This window comes from Phocoena sinus, chromosome 1 (genome assembly GCF_008692025.1).
Source record: "Phocoena sinus isolate mPhoSin1 chromosome 1, mPhoSin1.pri, whole genome shotgun sequence".
NCBI classification, from domain to species: domain Eukaryota; kingdom Metazoa; phylum Chordata; class Mammalia; order Artiodactyla; family Phocoenidae; genus Phocoena; species Phocoena sinus.
The window spans coordinates 161,058,495-161,083,903 of NC_045763.1; the positions used below are offsets into that span (position 1 = coordinate 161,058,495).

At 37.3% G+C, this 25,409-nt stretch overlaps 1 protein-coding gene across 3 annotated transcripts in view; it reads left to right on the plus strand.

Moving 5' to 3' along the window:
* The window catches only part of CNST (consortin, connexin sorting protein), a 118,709-nt gene that overhangs the window by 549 nt on the left and 92,751 nt on the right, over positions 1–25,409 (plus strand). The gene's annotated exons all lie outside the window — the stretch shown is intronic.

A 25,409-nucleotide genomic window follows, 5' to 3' on the forward strand; every position in this document is an offset into this window, starting at 1 on the left:
CCCTCTCCCGGCTCCCCGCAGAGCCTGCGGTTTTCACTGCGCCTCTGTTCGTTTTTGTCCTGTTGCCCACAGCCGTGTCTCTCCACCCCTGTGGGTGGTTTTATTTTCCTTCATACCTGTTTTCTTCCCCTCACCACTTAGGTTGTCAAGAAGCACCTAGTGTCTCCCTTCCGTTCCTCCCTCTGGGCCAATATTTATCTTAGTCTTTATTTTTATTTGCGCGTTTATAAGATTTAAAGTTAAGATGAAAAAAAATAAGATTGAAAAGTTTAAAATTCCTTCCTGAGCTTGAAAACAGTAAGGTCTTAGGATGCTTATTTTGTTGCCTTTGTAAACTTAGTCAAACATATTGTACTGTGAAATACAATTTAAAAGACCGATTCCAAAGACTAAAAATAGGATGCTCTAATGGGAATTTTGGCAGTCTTTTTACCTATTGGATAGTGATAGAAGACTCAATTCTTTGAGAGCGATTTCAGTATTTAAGGATTATACTCAGAAAGAGCTTTACCCATCACCCTTTCCACCAAGGCAGGAAACTGCAGCCATTCAACTTCCTATTTTAAAATGTGTACAGTCCTTTCTGCGTACCTTACTGGGAGCGTAATTGAGCTTGGTATTTTAAATGCACAAGGAAAAGATTCCTAAGGAATGTATCGCCTAGCAAATAGAAGTCTGAAGATTTATTCGGCTGATGAATATCAAATGGATAAAGAATTGATGGCCAAGTATGGCCTTTTTCGGGTTGTAAATTTGTGAGGACACCGTAGAAAGTGTCTTGTCAACTGTTGTGGAAGCCCTGGGAACCCTTTGGTCTTATTTTTTTTTTATTCTTTTAAAAATATTTTCCCCATTGACAACTCTAGAAGTTATTCTTGCATCCTCTGAACGCCTGAGAGAGCTCCATACCCCTGATCCTTTTACTGAACTGTCTCCCCATCTCTCCTTATAAAAATATTTCTGTACATTCAGAAATACACTGGATTTTTTTCCCCAAGAGCCCTTGAGGCCTAAATATTTTAAAAATCAAAGCAGAAAGATCTATTACGGTAGAGGAAGAAATGGTTCACTCATAGAACTGTGTTGTTGAATTTCTCACGTTTAAAATATACTTTAAAAAATTGTGGTAAAAAATACCTACCTTAAAATATACTTTGTTATTTTATATTTGTGGACCAAAGATAACCTACTCAACTGTAGAGAAATTAATGTTTTTAATTTTGCTTTTGAGTGGTGTTATATTCTTTTGATTTTGGAAAAGAGAATTAGGTTATGGTAATTATTTCCCTTTTTATAGTGTTAATGGTTTGTGGTTGACGATGCTTAAATAATAAGAGACAGAATCTTACACATTTTATTTTTCTGAGGTCCCAGGTGCTAGAAATGACAAATATCCATTTCCCTTAAAAGTGAACTTTATAATCAGCATTTAGAGCTACTTCTTTAGAAAAAACCTTGTTTGTATATTTCCCATCTTATTTTTCTAAGAGGTGTAGTTTTTGCATCCTGTGCTATTTTTGCCTTTTTGAAGTAATGTAATATCTGTTTAGTGGTGTCAGGCAAACTGATTCTACTATTTTTACACTATTCTTAAGTTATTTTTTTTACTATCCCCGTTTAATTGACAGAGAAGTCAAAATACTGATTTTTCTTTTGACTTTGATATGGCAGTTGTAATTGGGAAATGCCAAGTGACAGTTTGCTATCAGAATTTAGGCTGTGGGTCTACAGTAGTGCTGCCCAATAGAAATATAATACAAGCTTTATGAGCAATTTAAAGTTTTCTAGTCACATTAAAAAAGTAAAAAAGAAGTAGTAGGTGGAATTAATTTTAATATATTTTATTTGATTTCTATATATATCATTTCAACATGTGATCAGTTTTAAAAGTTAATGATGAGATGTTTTACATTCTTTCATACTGAATCTGCAAAATCTCATGGGTATTTTATATTTACAGTACATCTGAATTCCAACCAGCTACATGTCTTAGCTGGTGGCTAAAGACCTTATTGGGCAGCACATATCTATAGGATTACTGTGTGATTCTTAAGATATCTTCTTACCCTGAGAGTCTGGGGTAAATTCTGTGGAGTAAATTTAAAAATCTTTTTCCTAAAGTGCTGGGATATTCAAACTGAGAAGATTCTAGCAGGATGAAAGTCCCAAAAAGTCTCTTCCTTTTTGTGTTGACTGAGGAGGATTAACAGGTGCCCTGTGCTTGTTTAGTGAGTGTCATAAGATGTATAGAGGGCTCAGTCATTTCCTGGTGTGTCATCGTTACAGTTAATTACATCTGCATGTCAACAGTGTGTCAAGACACTGTATGAGTCATTGTCTACTATATCTGTTGGTATTAAGTAGGGAGAACTTGAAAACATACGAGAAGTTTGAACTCTATGGTAAACAGGTAGAGTACCTACTGTTGGAGGCTTATTTTCTGAATCGGTTTCAGGTATGCCTAAGAGTTCTGTAAATGCACTTCTATATATGATGGTGTTATTAAAGGAAAGATAAAATCTTTTTAGCAAAAACTGGGAAGGAAGAGGGTATGTTTTTTGGCTGTAAAACACTGGGAGCCTGAGTAATAGCAAAACACACACAAGTGTGTGGTGGTTTGGTTAAACTGTAAAGGGAATATGGCAGTTTTTTAGAGAACGCTACTGACATATTGACAAGGAATGTGTTTTAAGTTGTTTTTGCAACAGATGTGGTAATTTGCACCAGCTCTTGTTCAGAGCTGTTATAACTTAAAGATAACCCTCTTTGAAAGGTAACTGCAGCTCACTGACTTCAGTGGGGATCAATAGGACCCATCATCGTTCTTATCTTGATGTCTGTATTCTGATAAGCTTACCTAAATACTATTTTAGCTGTACTTTTACATTTACATTTAATATCAGAATTTACTTGAAGGCCTAATTAATATTCAGTATAATTTAATATGAGAAACATGCCTCCTCCACAACTTTTATGGTATAAAGAAATCTTAAATTACCTGATCAGTCAACAAACTCCCTCTGTAAAACCTAGTCAGTATAAACGTAGCACAGTGTTGGCAGTGTGTGGAGTGTTAAAGGATCAAAGACAGATTTGGGGAAGGGGATAGTTACTGGATGTTGCTTGTTTCGTGAGAGGTGCATACACATTATGTAGGAAAACAGAGCATTTTCATTTTGTCTTTAAATATAGATGGCTATCCATTGACACCATTTTAATTGGATAAGAGAGAGAATACGTTGTTTTGTTGCTTCAAATTAGTCTTAGCAAATTTTTCTTTAGTTATTTAAGGAAGAATAATTGATAGTCTGGCAATTTTCTGTTTTTAAAAAGGCTCAATTTAAGTGGTCTTTACAAGGATTATATTTTTATTGAGAAGTTCTGCACTCAATATGTCCATCTGTCTTGATACAGTTATGAGTGTGTTCTGTTTAGGGCCTTGAAGATTCACATGAATATAGGCTTTTCCTTATTTATGTATCATTCCTTTGGGGGAAATTATATTTCCTTTTAACCAAGGAATACTTTTTTAAATGCATTTGAAGTAACTATTTTATAATATCCTTTAATAAAAAGTAAAAAAAATCATATCTAAACAATCTTCAAAAAAAGAAATACATCATTAAAAAGTTCTGAATCTTATAATAGGTTGAGATTTCTTAAATTGTTTTAGTCACAGTTTTCAGATTCTGCTCTTTAACATATTTGGAGATGAAAACTTTTTGCCTTTATATCACCTCCTCCCTTCCATCTCTTAGGACTTCCCGCTTTTTCATCATCATTAGCCATGTGGAAAGGAAAAATAGTGTGTGTTTGTCAAAATACTGACAAATCAAGAGTATTTTTCCCTTTGACTGTAGGAAGAATTCTGAAGGAGTAAGTGACACATTTAGTCAACTTTATTGACATTTGGGCATTTGATATTTTAATTGACAGTACCTGAGAGATTTTAGTAATTAACAATATTTTGTAATTGTTGTACCTATTAAGTTCTCTTATGAGAATACTAACCTGATTTTCTTGGAAAGCTACTATCTGAATAAATAATAACATTTTTTCTATGTTTGCTGCATTTTGAAAACCCAGTGAATTAGGTGGCTGTGGATTTGTAATTTGAATGAAGGCAAACTAACATTTTGGGGGCTTCCCTGGTGGTGCAGTGGTTGAGAGTCCGCCTGCCAATGCAGGGGACACGGGTTCGTGCCCCGGTCCGGGAAGATCCCACATGCCGTGGAGCGGCTGGGCTCTTGAGCCATGGCCACTGAGCCTGCGCGTCCGGAGCCTGTGCTCCGCAGCGGGAGAGGGCACAACAGTGAGAGGCCCGCGTACCGCAAAAAAGAAAAAAAATAATAATATTTTGAAGCACCTTTTATATATAGGTTTTTAAATAAATAATTTATTTAAAATATGTGAACTTTATAATAAGATAAAGAATGCTGTTGTTCCTGGATATTGGAGGGCATACCACTTGTATTTTTATTTTATGCCTGCATTGTTTTCCTTGTTCACTATTTCTCTCTTCTGCAGGTATTAGCTCTGTACAACAAAATCTTCAAAAAGAATTATTAAATGAACTGAAAAACATTGCTTAAGATTTTTCAACAAGGACTTATTTTTGTGAACATGTGTTTTATTTATTGAAGCCTAGTGGAGTTTTGTTTTGTTTTTTATTTTTCTCCCTTATTAACCACCAAAGATTAGTTTAGATTTTTCTTTTTTCCACTGTGGACATGAAAAAGTTTACTTAAATCAGGTCTCAAAAGGATTCATACCAAGTAGCAGACTTGATTTCCTCCCTCATGTTCAACTCAAAAGAGGAGTGGAATTTTGTAAAATTATGAAGTTTAGTTTCCTGAAAAAAAGGTTTTGTATCCATTTGTGATTTCTTAATCCAAATTCAGTCATTAGGCTTTATATTTTTCAACAATTTACAAAGTAATAACTAGGTTTCTTTTGCTCCAATAGTTTAAGAAAACAAAATTGTTGTGGAGTTCTTTGTCACGCCAGTTAGAGTTTTTAACTATAGCATTGCATAAGCACTGTAAAGAGCCAAAATTAGAAGCAATGTTATGTGACGTCCTTATTTTAATCATATAATTAAATGTTTTATAAGACAAGATGGTTTGTTGTCTTAGTCTTACAGTTGAACTCTAGTTTAAAATTGACCTAATAGGTCTTATGTCCACCAAAGTTCGTATTTTTGCTAGCCAGAGAAAGATCTATTTCAAATTAACCTGAAGTGTCTAATTCAGGAGGTAATTTTTTATTATATCAGGTACCCTCTTGGTTAATTATAATTTTGTGCATTTTGATGCCTATAGGCTTTTTGTCCTCTTTCAGCTGTGTGCCTGGGGAAAACCTAGGGACTCCCTAGTAAACCATGACAGGGCTTTGACCTTTGAGTATTTGGCTTACCTTCCCTGACAGCCTCAAAGAGTATACCTATGTGTGCAGAAAACTTATGAGCAAAAATTCTCCTCCGGGAACACTTATCTATGCTGATGAAACAAATATTCTAAGAATGTCTTAAAACTACAGTTTCCATGTACTTGTATAATACTTTGTATAAAACTATGTATTTTGTATAGCCTTTGCTGGAGAGTTTCCATTTTGTTACAGTGCTTCAGAGTACGTAAAAAGATATCCAGAATAATATCTCCTATAGCTTATTCTGCCTTACCTCAGAATTTGGTTTTTTCCTAAGCTGTCTTCCATGAAAAGTTCAAAAGTCAGAACAGGTCATGGTTTATTATAACCTTGGGGTGGGGGTGGGGTAGGAGTACAACACATTTTACGCCTTCCTTTTTTCCTCTCCTTCCTCTCTATTACAAAAGTAATAGTGCTCCAGAGAGAAAAAAAGGTGGATAAATTTTATTTTATTTTTATAAATTTATTTATTTTTTGTTTATTTATTTTTGGCTGCGCTGGGTCTTCATTGCTGCGCACGGGCTTTCTCTAGTTGCGGCGAGTGGAGGCTACTCTTCGTTGTGGTGCGCGGGCTTCTCATTGCGGTGGCTTCTCTTGTTGCAGAGCGTGGGCTCTAGGCACGCGGGCTCAGTAGTTGTGGCTCACAGGCTCTAGAGCGCAGGCTCAGTACTTGAGGCGCACGGGCTTAGTTGCTCTGCGGCATGTGAGATCTTCCCGGACCAGTGTTCGAACCCATGTCCCCTGTATTGGCAGGCGGATTCTTAACCAGTGCGCCACCAGGGAAGCCTGATATATTTTAACTTAAGGAAAACATGGTTATTCAAAAATTAGAGTTTTTTCCTATAATGAAAGTTGAACAGAAGGTTTAATTTAGCAGTTAGAATCCATTGATCACTGTCATCATACTTTTGATGTCTGGTGGATTTTATTTGCCAGGAAGAAACTTTTGAGTACAAGTGTTACCTATACTGCTCACTGCACAACAGGCCAGTAAATCGGGAGACAAGTTCATGGGGCAAGGAATAGTGAGTGACTTTATTCAGAAAGCCAGCAGACTGAAAAGGTGGTGGACTAGTGTCCCAAAGAACCATCTTCCCCCAGTTAGACTTCAGGCCCCTTTATACTAAAAGGGGTGGGGGTGTGGTTGGTTGCTGCAAACTTCTTGGTGCCAGAATCCTTCATTCTTCCAGCTTTCCAGGTAGGTCCAATCACAGTGTTCCTATAAACCTCCAACAAGACAAATGTTATTTTCTCTTCTGCAACTTTTTATCTCTATGTGAATGGAAAAGTGTTTTACCTTTAAAGGTCAGAGTCTTGAGAATGGGCTATCCTGTATATTTTAGGCTATAGGCAACATTCTTAACTTGTGGCAAAAAGCAATAGAATACAAACGTTAAAGTAGAAGAAGCAGATCCAGTATGATGTCAGACTTGTTCTTCCCTATTACAGAAGGAAACTTTGAGTACACCAATACTAAACTGTGCTAGAGTATATATGTGTGTGTGTGTGTGTGTGTGTGTGTGTGTGTGTAAATACATATATATATATATATATATATATATATATTTGTTTATTTACTTGGCTGCACCACGTGGCTTGTGGGATCTTAGTTCCCCAACCAGGGATTGAACCCAGGCCCTCGGTAGTGAAAGTGCCAAGTCCTAACAGCTGGACCGCCAGGGAATTCCCACTAGAATATATTTAATAGTGTCTCTTTCATCATATGTGTTTTCTTTAGGGAATATTCTCCACTGAAATAAAATATCTTCGGGGAAAAATCGTATTCTGTCCACAGTCTTTCAAAGTATTGGAAGGTATCTTCTTCTGGGACAAATTTTTTCTCTTGGTTTTTTATTCTTTTCTTAGAATTTCTTACCTAGGATAAACTACCTTACTCTGGAATTTTTTCTTTTCCCAAACCCCCATCAAAATACTTTCTCTTGAATGACTAATTATAGGAAAGCATATTCACTTTTACACCTGTCTCCCTTCCTGCCTTTCTATTAACTTTTGTTATGCTGGAGATATAAATTAGTATGTCACTATTGTGTCAAACATCACAGTAAGAATTAATATCATAAATATTTATTTAGATATTATAGGAATAGAAAACAATATCTACCTGTTTGACATGGATAAGATATAATTTCTTGGGAACAATCAGAGTTTTGTTTTTTTTTAATTTTATTTATTTATTTTTGGCTGCGTTGGGTCTGTTGCGGTGCGTGGGCTTTCTCTAGTTATGGCGATCGGGGCCTACTCTTTGTTGCAGTGCACGGGCTTCTCATTGTGGTGGCTTCTCTTGTTGCAGAGCACAGGCTCTAGGTGCGTGGGCTTCAGTAGTTGTGGCATTTAGGCTCAGTAGTTGTGGCTCGTGGGCTCTAGAGCGCAGGCTCAGTAGTTGTGGCACACGGGCTTAGTTGCTTTGTGGCATGTGGGATCTTCCTGGACCAGGGCTCGAACCTGTGTCCCCTGCATTGGCAGGTGGATTCTTAACCACTGCGCCACCAGGGAAGCCCAACAATCAGAGTTTTTAATGTCAGGCCCAAGAATAGACTTCAAGGGGTCTGTGAGCCCCCTGAAATAACATTCATAACTTAGTGGTAGTATGTGTGTATTTTTCTGAGGAGGGAATTCTTAGCTTTCATCAGATTCTTCAAAGGTCCATGACCCAGAAAAAGATAAGAACCACAGAATTAATTTGAGCTTGGTTATAAATCTCTAATCCTTCTCATCAGCGATAGTTTTGTAAGGATCTCTATATATAAGCTTCATTTTTTAGTATTTTATTTATGACAAAAATAATTTAATAGATTATCTTATAGGACAAGACATACTGATTCTTTTAAAAAAACAGATCTTCCTCAAATATCTTACCTATTGTTTAGTATACCTTTAGACATTTCTCAAGTATCCTGCAGGTTACTTTGTTTTTTATCATTTGTTTGCCATCTGTGCATTTTACAGAAAGATGATTAATTCTTGTGACTGAATTTTTCCTGGCACTTCAAAGAGTTGTTCATAGAGTAAGGATTAGGATAAAGGAAAGCTGCATTTTGTGAGGATGCCCTACGCAGTGAGAGGAATGAGTCCATAGGTAGGTTGATTATACACACATGCTCCTGATGAAGTGGAAAAGAGTAAGAAAGGGAAAGAATATCCTTGAACAGCAGGTAGAAACATTCTACTACTGAGATAACAGGGGGAAATACTAGTTACCAACTAACATCTGGTAAGCTCTGTTTACATGTGGCCCAGTTGAGATTGCTGAGCTAGGAATACAAAGAGGACTGGAGGCCAGTGGTAAAGGTTTAGAATAGCTTTGGGGGACGTGGTCCCGGGAGCTCTATGAGGAATGATGTCTGGCCATCATTGAGGCTCCTACCTGAGGTTGGATGGATACTGTTTTTACAGTTACCAATCTGCATAATTGTGATTTTCTTTAGCAACAGATAGCAGCTTGGGTATAAAAGCAGAGAAAGTGGTTAGGTTGATCAGGGCTGGAGTTTTATAGGGTGGGTGCAGAAGAAATATGAGAACTAAGGAGGTAGCTAGAGATGATCCATGAATTCAGTGTTCGATAGGAAAGAAAGTAATGCCAGGAGGAGGCTAATGTTAAAAAAAAAAAAAAAGGCAGAAGTCTGAAGGGTTTTTTTTGTTGTTGTTTTAAAAATAATTTTATTTTGTTTACTTTTTTTTGTTTTTGGCCACGCTGCGCCACTTGCAGGATCTCAGTTCCCCAACCAGGGATTGAACCCTGGCCATGGCAATGAAAGCCTGGAATCCTAACCATTAGGCCACTGGGGAGCTCCTGAGGCTGCAGTTCTCGATGTGGTTGAACTGGGTAATGGTAGTGGGGGTAATGACAGAAGGGGATTGAGAGTTAAAAATAGGAATAGAACCAGATAATGGGATATTGGTAGTGGCATATTGGAGATATTGAGACTTATCTGAAGGAACAGATTGTTTTGATGCTCAGTAAAATCTAAGACCAGGGTGACGCTTGCTAAATTCACCAGACAGTAAGATGTCATAGAACTTTGAGACATGGAGAAATATTCATTCTACAAGTCTATCAAGTCACCGTCTTTCTTATGTAAAACACGAAGATAGTGTGTTTTCTATTTTTGTAAATTTTATTATTTTTTAAAATTAATTTTTACTGGAGTATAGTTGCTTACAAAGGTAGTGTTTTCTGAACAGTAATCTGCCTCTGGCTTGCAGGATGGATTGAAAAGGCCGTGTGAGACAAGAGCCTTAATTAAAAGTAAACATATCAGCCTAAGCTCATTTTGAAATTTCATATCTTCTGAAACGATAGAATTAATAGATTTTTGCTTTTTGTTCAAAAGAAGAATAGAGAGTAAACTAGAGAGCTCCTGGCTTAGGTTTCAAAACTGAAATAGTGTTAAAATTATGTTTGATGCCGTATGGGTTATGTTCTTTTTCCTAGTTGAATTCATAGGTTAATTTTAATTTATTGATAATCCATATGAACCTACACATTACAACATCCATATACACTTCGGTGAATAATTTTGAATTATGGTGGCTTGTCAATGACCTTGAAGCTAGCATTAGTTCCTATTAGTTTATTGGCTAATGTTTGAGCCCATAGGTGATCAGCATTGTACTAAGTACTGTGGGAAATGCAGTAAAAATGAGCCCTTTCATCAAAACATTTGATGAAAAATACAAGTCCCAAATATATATAAGTAGTTTTTTAAGAAGGAAGAAAACATATGAAAACCTTTTTTGGTTTAGTATAATTTATAATTAATTCACTAAATATTTTGTAGAATTTATTTCCTCATTTTACCAGAATTTTAAATGCCACCTCCGCCCGCCCCCCCCCCCCCCCAAGCCCCATATGCGGGCCTCTCACTGTTGTGGCCTCTCCCGTTGTGGAGCACAGGCTCCGGACACTCAGGCTCAGCGGCCATGGCTCACGGGCCCAGCCGCTCCACGGCATGTGGGATCTTCCCGGACCGGGGCACGAACCCGTGTCCCCTGCATTGGCAGGCGGACTCTCAACCACTGCGCCACCAGGGAAGCCCAAATACCACCTTTTTGACTTAGGGTTTGGTAAACATATAGGGAAAAGTTATGTAACAATTCAGATGAGTTGATTTCTAAGATCTGTAGAGTTCCACCATAGAGGTTTCTACTTTGTGCCCTTGAGAACTGGCTTTGTAGGAACTCCTGTTTCTGTAGGTTATTGGCAAATATATCCATTGACTCTTTGATGCTCTAAAATAGTTAGGGTCTTAAGGCAATGGGAATCCTCTGAAATGGTGGATAAACACACCTTACAAAAGAAAAAAAAAACCCACACATTTATTGCATGAGATAACACATGTTAAAGTGACCGCCTTCCACAGTGTTAAGCACATAGAGCAGTTAGTAGATTGGTTGTTTTGTTTTTAATTTGCTAACTTTGTGATAACCTTGTATATATTTGGATTATTTTCTTTGTAAAGAGGTGAACAATATTAATATATAGATTAACTGTAGCATTCTTTGGAGTTTTTAAAAGTATTGTGTCCTTGGTTTAATGCTTTAAACATTTTTTTAAATAGAAAAATATTGTATGTTTAAATATATGCAAAATGCAGAAAAGTACAAAAAAATATTAACTTGTACTTCCATCAGCCAAGAGCAAGAATTGTGAACATTTCTGTATATTTACTTTCAGTATCTCTGGAGTGTGTGTAAACATAGTTGAGATCATATTTATGATTTGTTTTAGATTCTATTTCCCTCATTATAGATTTATAATGTACATCTTTTGTGGTGTTGTAATATCTAGGGTATGAGCTAATTTACTTAATCATTCCCCTATTATTGAACATTTAGATTGTTTCCAATTTTTCACGCATTGCCACAGTGACCTTGGACAAACTATCTGGCCACTTAGTTTTCCCATTTGTAAATGGGAGAAACAGTACTTCTTTGTAGCAATTAAAAGGATTAACTGAGGTAATGTGTACAAAATATACAGAACAGTTCCTGGAACAGAATAAACTTTTAAAATAATGCCTTGCTGTTCATGTTTGTGCATAGAGAATCCTTCCCCTCTCCCTTTTTTCTTTTTTTGCTTGCTATTCAGAATATTTCTTTAGCATAAACCTTCAGAAAGAAACTTAGTAGGTCTTAATTGTTTTAATAGTCTTACTATTTATTATGAAATTGTTTTCTGATAAATTGTGCCAATTTATATTCAAATTGAACAGCATGTGACAAGGCATATCTTAGTAGAAGATTACTAGGGAATAAAGTTAGATGGATTGTTGAGAGATTGTATTAAGGTTTAGGAGTTAGGACTTGAACTGGATTAAGGGCAATGGGAGTTGAAGAGGCAACTTCAGTAGATCTCTAGTTACTTCTTATACTTTTCCTATCCAACCAAGCTGTCACACTCATTTTCCTCTAAAAACTCCTTGTCTATTATCTGCACTGAAGTCTCTATCCTATCCCACCTCTCCTTATTTTCCATCTAATTTTTCCTTCTTAATCTTCTTCTCAATCTTTTCTCCTCTGTCTTTTCCTGTCCAGAGGCCTGCCCAGCTAAACAACAGAGCAGAGCAGAGCAGGGTCTGTTTTCTGCTGACAGGCTCACTCAAGAAAGAAAGGTGGCTGAGACAGTTAAGATCAGGTATTACCAAATTTACCAAACAGATAAATCAATCTACCTCCCCAGAGATGAGTAAAGGAGTACATCAGGAACGAGGGAGGTTTCTTCATAACCCTCAATATTTATAGTAACCTTGCCACATTCTTAGTGATTATATATATTAGCATATATTCAAATGCCTTTTAAAAAGTTTTTTTGAGTGTAAAAATAATGCAACTTACAACTCAATAAATAATAACCCAATTAAAAATTGGGCAAAGGATCTGAATAGACATTTCTCCGAAGAGACAAATGGCCAATAAATACATGCCCCCACCCCCCTCTTCCCCCAACATATGCTGCACTGAGCCTGGTGGTATATATTTAGTAGGCTCTCTGTAAATGTTAATAAAGGGTGTTACCTTTGCCTTCTGAGAGCCATGGAAACTTGGCCTTCAAAATTCAGGCACGGTCCAGAGTGCAAACATTTGGAAGTCTCGTTCTAACCTGGAACAAGTAAAGTAACAGTTTTACGTTAAAAACTTTAAAATATTGATTTTCGGTTCTTGGTGTTTTTTTGGCAGCTTGTGGGATTTTAGTTCCCCAACCAGGGATCGAATCCGGGCCTTTGGCAATGAGAGCATGGAGTCCTAACCCCTGGACTGCCAGGGAATTCCCTTGATTTTGGTTCTTACCTTTTTAGAAACTATCCTGCCCTCTGTTTTTGATGGGTCATTGCCAAGTTATAGCTTTTTTTGAAGATTGCTAAGGTGGACATTTTCCTTTTAGTAAAGAAAAGAGCATGTACTAAAATGATTCAAGTGCAAATGTTTTTGTGGTTAAAACATCTTCAAAATTGACAATTCTTATGAAATAAAGATTTAAGCAGTACCAACAAATCCTGTTTTACTATTATTATGACTTTGCTGTTCATTCCTCTCCCTTTATAGCCTCTTCCCTCTCCTACTTTTACCTCCATATTCAAATTCTCTTTCTAGACCTGACCATTCTCTGGGTCTGTTTTTTGTTTGTTTGTTTTGCTTTTTTTAAAATAAATTTGTTTTATTTATTTATTTTTGGCTGTGTTGGGTCTTTGCATGGGCTTTCTCTAGTTGCAGCGAGCAGGGGCTACTCTTTGTTGCGGTGTGCAGGCTTTTCGTTGTGGTGGCTTCTCTTGTTGCAGACAGAGCATGGGCTCTAGGCGAGTGGGCTTCAGTAGTTGGGGCACGTGGGCTCAGTAGTTGTGGCTCTCAGGCTCTAGAGTGCAGGTTCAGTAGTTGTGGCACACAGGCTTTGTTGCTCCACGGCATGTGGCATCTTCCTGGACCAGGGCTCAAACCCATGTCCCCTGCATTGGCAGGCTGATTCTTAACCACTGAGCCACCAGGGAAGTCCCTGGGTCTGTTTTTGAACTAACTTTGGGCCAAGCTTACTCTGAAACTCAATAGTCTGAGTGATATCCTGTAATCCATCCACTATTTTATACCCATCATCCAAATTTTTTTTTTTCTTTCTTTTTTGGTACGCGGGCCTCTCACTGTTGTGGCCTCTCCCGTTGCGGAGCACAGGCTCCGGATGCTCAGGTTCAGCGGCCATGGCACACGGGCCCAGCTGCTCCGCGGCATGTGGGCTCTTCCTGGACCAGGGCACAAACCCGTGTCCCCTGCTTCGGCAGGCGGACTCTCAACCCCTGCGCCACCAGGGAAGCCCCATCATCCAAATTTTTAACGTATGTCTCCACTTTCACTTGGACCTCTGAGGTTACTCTCTTATTATTTTAGTCTTTTACTTTGAAAATTTCAGGAGAGTCCTATTAGTAAAATAATATATTTTCTTAATTTCAGTAAGAGTGGTCATAATTCTTATTGGAACCAGTTTTATTCCATTTATTTCATAGGTTTCATTTTTGTCTTTTAAATGGGCATGGAAATATCTTTTATGTTTTTCTATAGTAGAGAAATCCAATCTAGAATATGAGAAGGTGAAGCTTTCAGGTAAAATTGTAGTTGAAAAAAAAAAAGGAAAGTCTAGGTTAAAATAAATTTGACCTTGGTCTAGTTCCATTTGTCTCATCTCTATTTTTGAAAGTAACATAAAACAGTTCTTCTGTATGTTCTTTGCATATTTAAATCTTATCCTTTAATTTGCATAGCTTGAGCAGTAAGGATTTATAATTACAGATTCAAAATTTTCTGGATCAGAAAGTAGAGTGGGTCCATTTAATTTAATCTTTGCTTTTTGTACTAATTCATGCTTCTTTTTTCGAATTTGCTGACTTGCCGTTATATTTAATCTTTCAGTGACAAAAGTACTCTCTGTTTTGGTGTTTCCCCTCTATTTCTGTTTCCTACCAGATAATATTTGTGGGATTTTTGTTGTTAAATATATTTTAAACATTATCTTAAGTGATGTAATCATTTTTTCTAAATCTATTTCCTTAGGTAAGAGGAAGTGAAAAAGAGACGTTACTGTTTTAGTTCAATCGAACAAGCATTATTTAGGGCCAATTATGTGCCTAGGACCGTGCTGTGGTAAGGGCTGCAAAAGAAGTAACACATACATTCTCTTGCTTCAAGCACTTGAATTCTACTTGGGAAATAATGTACATGTATGGAATAGCTTGTGAAAAAGCCTAAAGCAATAAATAAGCAAACTTGAAACAGTATCCACTAGATACTTTAAAAAATACAGTGCTTATTTCATTAAAAAAAAAAGTCTTTGTGAATGTTTTAGCATAGATTCTGTGTAAGCTATTGTCTCCATCTGTGATTGGACTTTTCTAAGGTCAAGTAATAAATTTGTATTAAATGCATTGTAAATTGTATTATTACAGTTTCCTTTCCTCCTCCTCCTAATTTGTCCAAACTCTTAATCTTCAGCACCTAGCTCAAATTCTACCTTGTGTATGGCCGACAGAGGCAGCATGGACTCTGGAGCCAGTCAACCTAGGTTTGAGTCCCAGTTTCGACAGCTGTTTGACGTGATGAGTGCTTAACCTGTCAGTGCCTCAGTTTGCTTACCCATAAAATGGAGGTGCTAATAATATCAAAGCTACCTAAGAGGATTATTGTGAGGCTAAATGAGTCAGTATGTACAGGGCACAGAATAAGCACCATATAAATATTTGCTTTTATTCTCATACTTTGTTTTTAATGGTATTCCTAACAGCAAATGTCATCATTCTATGAAGACGTCTATTTGAACCTAAAGATTTTTTGGAATTTTATATATGTATATATTTTTAATGAATTTATTTTTATTTATTTATTTTTTGGCTGCGTTGGGTCTTCATTACTGTGCGCGGGCTTTCTCTCTTTGTGGTGAGTGGGGGCTCCTCTTTATTGAGGTGCGTGGGCTCTAGGCATGCAGGCTTCAGTATTTGTAGCACACAGGCTCAGTAGATGTGGCATGTAGGCTCAGTAGTTGAGATGTGTGGGCTCTAGGGTGTGCAGGCTTCAGTAGTTGTGGCTCGCGGGCTCTAGAGTGCAGGCCCAGTAGTTGTGGCACACAGGCTTAGTTGCTCCATGGCATGTGGGATCTTCCCGGACCAGGGATCGAACCCATGTCCCCTGCATTGGCAGGAGGATTCTTAACCACTGTCCCACCAGAGGAGTCCCAAGAATATTATATATATATTAAAATTCTGCTCTGTAACATCTGTTTGAACATACAAATAGTTAAATAGTTCCCAGCTCAATTTTGTAGTGAATTCATGTTACCAGAAAATGTTCATTTATCATCCTGTGACTTTGCAGATCCCTGGTCAGCTTTTGCTCTTTCCTTTTTTTCTCTTTACTTTTTCTGTTAAATATTTATTCATTATACCTGGCTGTCTAGGTTATACATGTGTGCTCTCCACTAGCTTATAAATTCTTCTCACGGAGGGATTCTGTTTTGATAATGATGACAAATGACAAATGTAACAGTTATTGAACACTTAATGTCCTGCATCTTGCTATCACTAGAAAATTCATGATTTCATGATTAGTCAATAAAACATTTTAATATTGTGATTCAAGTATAAAACATGGCTGGAAGTGCCATCCAACATTATTTCTACTCAGTAGTTTGGGTGATATCCTATAATCCATCCACTGTTTTATACCCATTGTTTCTACTCTTAAAAAATCTGCCAAATACTTAATTGTTCTCGGGGTTTCCAGTAACAGACTTACATACCGAAGGAGAATGTTCATTCAGCAGACAGTCCTTGAGTGGCTACTTTACATCTAGCACTAGCCTAGGCACTAGGAAGAAGTTTTTAAAAGTGGCAGTGTATGGTAATTAACAATGCATACTCAGGCTCAGATAGATCTAGGTCAAATCTCAATTCTGCTTCTTACTTACTGCATAAGCTTTGAGCAAGTTGCTTATCTTGCTTTCTGTCTCCTCATCTGTAAGGTGGGAAAAATAGAAGGGTTTCCATGGGAACGAAATGAAATAAGATATGTAAAGTGTTAACATAGTACCTGGCATTCATTAAATGTTCAACAAATAATCACATATAATCAACAGCTGTTTTAGGAGAACGGGATGGGGGCAGTTATCCAGTGGGCTTGAATTTTAACCACCACATTGGGACAGAAAAGGAGGCCTTAAGACTGAACCAAGGAACCTGAACAGGGCATTGGTATTGAGAGCTGCACATACAGCCAGGACCCTGAAGATCTCAGTTCTCCAGTGATGGATTTGGCGGGGAGGGGGTGTCTGCCTAGGAGCAAAGAGATAAGGAGTTTTTCTGTCTCTGCCTTGATATTCTGTTGAAGAGAGTGACTTCTCTCTGTTTATATTTGTGTTTGTAACCATGAGTCTGTTAACCCTGAGGTTTGGGGTTCATATTAATGCTTTCCTCAGTTGAGAATTAATATAAAAACTGGCCCTAGTTGGTAACATAACCAGGGACACCTGGCAGAAGCAAAACCATTCTGGAAGAAGTGATCCTTAAATCAGCCTGTGCAAGATCCCCACAGATAAAGCCCTTCACTGCAGAGGAGCTCATTATCCAACATTACAAAATAATCCACCGTGATCAGGAGTCGACAGAAACAAACAATAGATTTAGACTCCTAAGAATGAGCATTTTCTTTATCCTTATAATTATATACTTCTAATACTTATCTTTAATAAAATAAATATTAAAGTGGGATAAAAATGGAAAAGGAAAAAGGTACTATCAAAAAATTAAAGCTATTTTAAATAGTACTGTATGACTTCTAAAAATAAAAATCACAGAAATAAACTGAGCAGACAAATTAAGCAACAAATTGTATACAGTTGAAGAAATAAGTTATCGGATGATATCTGTGAAGTTTGATTTGGAACTCAAGCCCCCAATCTCAATACAAAAATATAAAGAGAAGTTATAAAAGAGAAATTAAGTGATGTAGATCAGATAGTAAGGAAATCTAAAGTACATCTAATAGGAATTACAGAAGGAAAGAGGAACATGAGTGGGGGAGAGACAGCATGTAAAGATAAAACTGATTGTTTACCAGTATTGATGAAACATGAGTACTTAGATTTGGAAATCACACAGAGTCCTAAGCAGAACAGCTTAAATTTCTACTTAGAATATATGGCAAGAAATATTTCTGATGAGACAGTTGACTTTTTTTAACTGGAGCATAGGATTTCATGACTGTCTTGACGGATGTCCAGGGACTGTTTGCAATCTTGAGAATGAAAAACGGAGCTGGAGGAATCAGGTTCCCTGACTTCAGACTATACTACAAAGCTACAGTAATCAAGACAGTATGGTACTGGCACAAAAACAGAAAGATCAATGGAATAGGATAGAAAGCCCAGAGATAAACCCACGCACATATGGTCACTTTATCTTTGATAAAGGAGGCAGGAATGTATAGTGGAGAAAGGACAGCCTCTTCAATAAGTGGTGCTGGGAAAACTGGACAGGTACATGTAAAAGTATGAGATTAGATCACTCCCTAACACCATACACAAAAATAAGCTCAAAATGGTTTAAAGACCTAAATGTAAGGCCAGAAACTATCAAACTCTTAGAGGAAAACATAGGCAGGACACTGTGACATAAATCACAGCAAGATCCTTTTTGACCCACCTCCTAGAGAAATGGAAAAAAAACAAAAATAAACAAATGGGACAGAATGAAACTTAAAAGCTTTTGCAAAGCAAAGGAAACTACAAAGAAGACGAAAAGACAACCCTCAGAATGGGAGAAAATATTTGCAAATGAAGCAACTGACAACGCATTAATTTACAAGAGTGTTCTTAATTTGACTTATGGATGGCCTTAGAACTTTCCCATAAATTAGATCTCATTTCATTCTTACAAGAAAGAAAATAAGTCTCATAGAGTTGAAATAATTTGACTAAAATTACACAGGTGGTAAGTATAGGAGCCTGTTTTTGAACTGAGGAGGGAATGACTCCAGGATCAGAGCTTCCCTTTGTCCTGTCTCTGGCCTTCATTCATGTTTTGAAATGGAATGTCTCATACTTAGGAATGATGGGGAATTCTTTTTTTTAATTAATTTATTTTTAAATTTTTGACTGCATTGGGTCTTCATTGCTGTGCGTGGGCTTTCTCTAGTTGCATTGCACGGGCTTGTTGCCAAGCAACAAGTGGCTTCTCTTGTTGCGAAGCATGAGCTCTAGGTGCACAGACTTCAGTAGTTGTGGCACGTGGGCTCGGTAGTTGTGGCTCACGGGCTCTAGAGTGCAGGCTCAGTAGTTGTGGCACACGGGCTTAGTTGCTCCGTGCATGTGGGATCTTCCTGGACCAGGGTTCAAACCCATGTCCCCTGCATTGGCAGTTGGATTCTTAACCACTGTGCCACCAGTTTTTATTTGCATTTCTCTAATAATTAGTGATGTTGAGCAGCTTTTCATATGCCTCTTGGCCATCAGTATGTCTTCTTTGGAGAAATGTCTGTTTAGGTGTTCTGCCCATTTTTTGATTGGGTTGTTTGTTTTTTAAATATTGAGCTGAATGAGCTGTTTATATACTTTGGAGATTAATCCTCTGTCCATTGATTCATTGGCAAATATTTTCTCCCATTCTGAGGGTTGTCTTTTCGTCTTGTTTGTAGTTTGCTTTGCAAAAGCTTTTAAGTTTCATTCGGTCCTATTTGTTTATTTTTGTTTTTATTTTCACTACTTTAGGAGGTGGATCAAAAAAGATCTTGCTGTGATTTATGTCAAAGAGTGTTCTTCCTTTGTTTTCCTCTAAGAGTTTTATAGTGTCCGGTCTTACATTTAGATCTCGAATCCATATTGAGTTTATTTTTGTGTATGGTGTTAGGGAGTGTCCTAATTTCATTCTTTTACATATAGCTGTCCACTTTTCCCAGCACCACTTATTGAAGAGACTGTCTTTTCTCCATTGTATTTCCTTGCCCCCTTTGTCATAGATTAGTTGAACATAGGTGCGTGGGTTTATCTCTGAGTTTTCTATCCTGTTCCATCGATCTATATTTGTTTTTGTGCCAGTACCATGTTGTCTTGATTACTGTAGCTTTGTAGTATAGTCTGAAGTCAGGGAGTCTGATTCCTCCAGCTCCGTTTTCTTCCCTCAAGACTGCTTTGGCTATTCGGGGTCTTTTGTGTCTCCATACAAATTTTAAGATTTTTTGTTCTAGTTCTGTAAAAAATACCACTGGTAGGGCTTCCCTGGTGGCGCAGTGGTTGAGAGTCCGCCTGCCGATGCAGGGGACACGGGTTCGTGCCCCGGTCTGGGAGGATCCCACATGCCGCGGAGCGGCTGGGCCCGTGAGCCATGGCCGCTGAGCCTGCGCGTCCGGAGCCTGTCCTCCGCAACGGGAGAGGCCACAGCAGTGAGAGGCCCGCGTAACGCATAAAAAAAAAAAAAAAAAAAATACCACTGGTAATTTGACAGAGATTACATTGAGTCTGTAGATTGCTTTGGGTAGTATAGTCATTTTCACAATATTGATTCTTCCAATCCAAGAACATGGTATATCTCTCCATCTGTTTGTGTCATCTTTGATTTCTTTCATCAGTGTCTTATAGTTTTCTGAGTACAGGTCTTTTACCTCCTTAGATAGGTTTATTCTTAGGTATTTTATTCTTTTTGTTGCAGTGGTGAATGGGATTGTTTCCTTAATTTTTCTTTCTGTGTTATCTCTTTTCTTTTTGATGATGGACATTCTAGCAAACGTGTGGTGATATCTCATTGTGGTTTTGATTTGCATTTCCTTAATGACACTGGGTACTGGGCATATTTTAATGTACCTGTTGGCCTTTTGTAAATGTTCATTGGTGAAGTATCTTTTCAGGTCTTTTGCCCATTTTTAAATTGGATTATTTGGATTTTGCTATTGACTTGTATGAGTTCTTTATATATTTTGTATATTAACCTCTTAGAGTAAACACTTAAGGACAGGTTGTGTCTTGTCTGTCTCCCTCCTCTGCCACTGTACCTAATAAGTATAGCTTCTTCATAGTAGACCAGATTGATTACATTAACCTGAGGCTAGCTCAGTTAAAGCACTTTACTCCTGAGGGCAAAGTTCAGTCTTCTTGTAGTGATTTATTGGCGTTGTTTTGTGTCCTGATACTAAACCTTTAATGCTGACCAAATGTGTGCTTTTGATCACGGGTCCCCAACCCCTGGGCTGTGGACCGGTGTTGGTCCGCGGCCTGTTAGGAGCTGTGCCACACAGCAGGAAGTGAGCGTTGGGTGAGGCAGTGAAGCTTCGTCTGCTGCTCCCTATCGCTTGCATTACCACCTGAACCATTGCTCACATTACTGCCTGAACCATTGCTTGCATTACCACCTGAACCATACCCCCCAACGCCCTGTCCGTGGAAAAATTGTCTTCCATGAAACTGGTCCCTGGTGCCAAAAACGGTGGGGACCGCTGCTTTTGATTACAAAGAGCACTGGGTGAAAAAACAATGAATTAGCACATGAATTGTATAAACAGTTCAAAACTAATATTCTCTTGGATGTGGGACAGGAGCTTCATATTTCCGTTCAAAGGGCAACCTTATATCATTGTTTTTCAAGATAAGGAAAGGCAGAAGAAAATGTGTGTTTGCCAGTAGCTGTACTTTTTAAGTAGATTACAAGTGATTGCAGCTCACAGAATAATACCCTAGAAAGTAGATGTTTGTTTTAGACTTAATGCAGTAAAAGACAAATAATCGAGAATTTGGGAACTAATAACTAGAATCATCACGTGTTAATGTTTGGAGGAATCTTATATCCCAGGAAATGAGATAATATCAGAACTCAAGTTTTCTGATTCACTAAATCAGTATGTTGATTTTCTTATACAGGCACAAGAATTTAGTCTCATATCTACGTTTGAAAAATCTCAAATTGCTAAGAGGAAATAAGATGAAATTCGAAACTGACTTTAACCAAAAACGTGGCATTTCAAAGATAGGTGTGGGACTTCTCTGGTGGTGCAGTGGTTAACAATCCACTTGCCAGTGCAGGGGACATGGGTTCGATCCTTGGTCTGGGAAGATCCCACATGCTGTGGAGCAACTGAGCTTGTGTGCCACAACTACTGAGCTTGCGCTCTAGAGCCCCTGAACCACAAGTACTGAGCCCATGTGCCGCAACTACTGAAGCCCGCGTGCCTATAGCCCATGCTCTGCAACAAGAGAAGCCACCGCACTGCAATGAAGACTAGTCCCCGCTTGCTGCAACTAGAGAAAGCCCACATAGCAATGAAGACCCAACGTAGACCCCCCAAAAACCCAAAGATATGGTGTTTCTAAACTATGCAGAACATGAGCTTAGTGAATAGCATTTGCAGCAGGTTAAAATGAGGTGCTATTACTTTAAAAAATTTTTTGTTGTACTTTTGAGTACAATTACAGTATAGGTCAGGATTTTAAGAATTCATTTTCTTTAAATGAAATAAACCTGAGGCAAGTATTTTACCAACTGCATTCAGTTGTCTGCATACGAGAGGTAGGAAGAAGAATAGTGAGCTGTGCAGAGGAATACAAATGAAGATAGGTGTTGAGATGGACTGAAGAAATCTCTCTCCTAGTAACCTGAGAAAATTCCAGCATTTCCTTCGATACTTTGAACTCATGTAGAAGGTTAGGTAAAAGAGTCTCCTTTTAGCTGCTTTTCTGTGGTTTGTTTGCGCCATGAGATTGATTTGAAGGCAGTGTATATGACCAAGTAGAATGGAGACTACGAATTTGTAGTGAACCAATTTCAGTGGGCCCTCAGCAGCAGCCCTACAAACTTCCACTGGCTATTTTTAAACCTTCTGTATGTTTCCCAGATCCCTGTTCCCAATACCCCTTTCCCCCATTCAGCAGATATCCTACTCACTGTTTCCCTGAGAAAGATATATTACTAAATGGAAATGCCTCTAACTTAACTCCAGTGTAAACACTATCCCCCACCCTGCTTCTGTCACAAGCCTCTGTCGCAATGGAAAATGTGCCCCTTCTGTGTAAGGATAGTCCCTCTGCCTGTGTCCTGGTTGCCTTCCCACTCCTCAGTCTTTGCACCATTATTTGTCTCCTGTTATCCTTAACTTCTCTCTCTCAACTGGCCCTTTCGTTTCATGTTATTAAAGATCCACACAAGTGATTTTTCTGATATGTAAACCAGATCATGCAACTACTCTGATTAAAAATCTTTCAGAGGATCCCTTCTGATACAGTATGATTAATGATTTGGAGCTATGATTTTATTATAGCTGTTATCTAACTTTTTTGTTTGTTTTTGTTTGTTTTTTGGTCTGCTGCCTCTCCCTCCAAAGTACAGCACAGCATTAATTCATTTGTTAGAAGTTAAAAGCAGTGAAATTTTTTTTCAGAAATTTTGAATGCAATTTCATGATATCCATTGCTGTCAATGAATTCAGTGTTAGTTCTGTTTCTTGTCTTAGTAGCTGCAAAATAAACCATGGGACTCAGAGATAGCAGTTATTTATTAAACACTGAAGAGATTTGAGATAAACAGACAAACAAGACAGATGGACCTTTTAGCAATGTATCAGGTCTTAAGTTACCCAGGACTGTTGATGTTGGCACAAATATATAGGTTGGTGTGCATATGTAAAAGACAGTATATGATTATTATCTTAACGCTTACACTAATTTCGTTATGACTTAGTTGTTTGGGGATATAAATTTTCATTCAATCTAGTATTCTGAAACTACCAAAGAGAAAATATTCATAAATAAGTGTTATATAATATGTAGATATTATAGGTAAAGATTTGTTCATCATAGTAAATTATGCTTAGATAGCCCTAGTGATTGTATTTAAAAAACAAAATAGATTTTAGGAAAGTTACTCTTTGCTTTCCCACTTAGCAACTCATTTAAATGAAATTTTCTTGAATTGGTTAAAAAGTTATTAGATACCTTTTGTAAAGTTTAGCTTTTATTTTTTTTAATTTAAATTTTCTATTTTTTGAGGTATAATTGACATATATTAGTTTCAAGTGTACAACACAGTGGTTCAATATTTGTATATATTGTGAAATGATCACCATATAATTCTAGTTAACATCTGTCACCATACATAGTTATAGAATTTTTTTCTTATGATGAAACTTTTAAGCTCTGCTGTTTTAGCAACTTTCAGATATACAATGCAGTATTAGCTATAGTTGCCACACTGCATTACTTCCCCATGACTTATTTATTTTATAAGTGGAAGTTTGTGTCTTTTAACTTCCTTCACCCATTTTGCCTACTCATCACCCTCCATCTCTGGCAGTCACCAATCTCTTCACTGTATCTATGAGCTTGTTTTTGTTTGTTTGTTTTTAATATTCCACATACATATGAGATCATATGGTATTTGTCTTTGTCCATCTGGCTTATTTTACTTAATATAATGCTCTCAAGGTTCATCCATGTTTTTGCAAATGGCAGAATTTCATTCTTTTTTAAAATGGTTGAATAATATTTCATTGTGTGTGTCTGTGTGTGTACACACATTTTCTTTATCTGTTCATCTGTTGATGAGCACTTAGGTTGTTTCCAAGTCTCGACTAATGTAAATAATGCTGCAGTGAACATGGGGTTGCGGTTATCTTCTGATGGTCGTGATTTTGTTTTCTTTGGATAAATACCTGGAAGTGGGATTGCTGGATCACATGGTAACTCTAATTTTTATTTTTTAGCAACCTCCTTACTGTTTTCCATAGTAACTGTACCAATTTACATTCCCACCAACAGTGCACAGGGTTCACTTATCTCCATATCCTCACCAACACATGTTATTTCTTATCTTTTTGCTAATAGCCATTCTGACAGGTGTGAGGTGGTATCTCGTGATTTTGATTTGCATTTCTCTGATGATTAGTGATATTGAGCATCTTTTCACGTTCCTGTTGGCCATCTGTATGTCTTTAGAAAAAATGTCTCTCCAGATCCTTTGCTCATTTTTAAATTGGATTATTTTGCTATTAAGTTGTGTGAATTCTTTATGTATTTTGGAAATTAACCTCTTATCAGAGATATATGATTTGCAGATTTTTTTCTCTCATTCAGTAGCTTGCCTTTCATTTTGTTGATGGTTTCCTTTGCTGTGTAGAAGCTTTTAAGTTTGATGTAGTCCCAGTTGTCTGAAAAATCATTACCATGATTGATGTCAGGGAGCTTATTGCCTATGTTTTCTTGTAGGAATTTTATGGTTTCAGGTCTTACATTCAAGAGTTAATCCATTTTGAGTTAATTTTTGTGTATGATGTAAGATAGTGGTCTAATTTTTTTCTTTTGCATGTGGCTGTCCAGTTTTCCCAAAACCATTAATTGAAGAGACTGTCCTTTCCCCATTGTGTATTCTTGGCTACTTTGTCATAAATAAATGTGTGCACGGGTTTATTTCTGGGTTCTCTGTTTTGTTCTATAGATTTCTGTGTCTGTGTTTATGCTAATACCATACTACTTCGATTACTGTAGTTTTCTAATATAGTTTGAAATCAGGGAGCATGGTGCCTCCAGCTTTGTTGTTCTTTCTCAAGATTGCTTTGGCTATTTGGAGTCTTTTGTGGTTCCATACAAATTTCAGAATTGTTTTTTCTATTTCTGGAAAAATGACATTGGAATTTTGATAAGGATTGCATTGAATCTATAGACAGCCTTGAGTAGTATGGCCATTTTAACAATATTAATTATTCCAGTCCATGAGCACAGAATGTCTTATTTGTGTCTTCTTCAATTTCTTTCCTCTGTGTCTTACAATTTTCAGTGTATAGGTCTTTCATCTCCTTGGTTAAATTTATTTTGGGGTGTTTTATTCTTTTTGATGCTGTTGTAAATGGGATTTTCTTAATTTCTCTTTCTGATAGTTCATGATTAGTGTATAGAAACAGATTTTTGCCTATTAATTTTGTATCCTGCAACTGTATTCATTTATTAGTTCTAACAATTT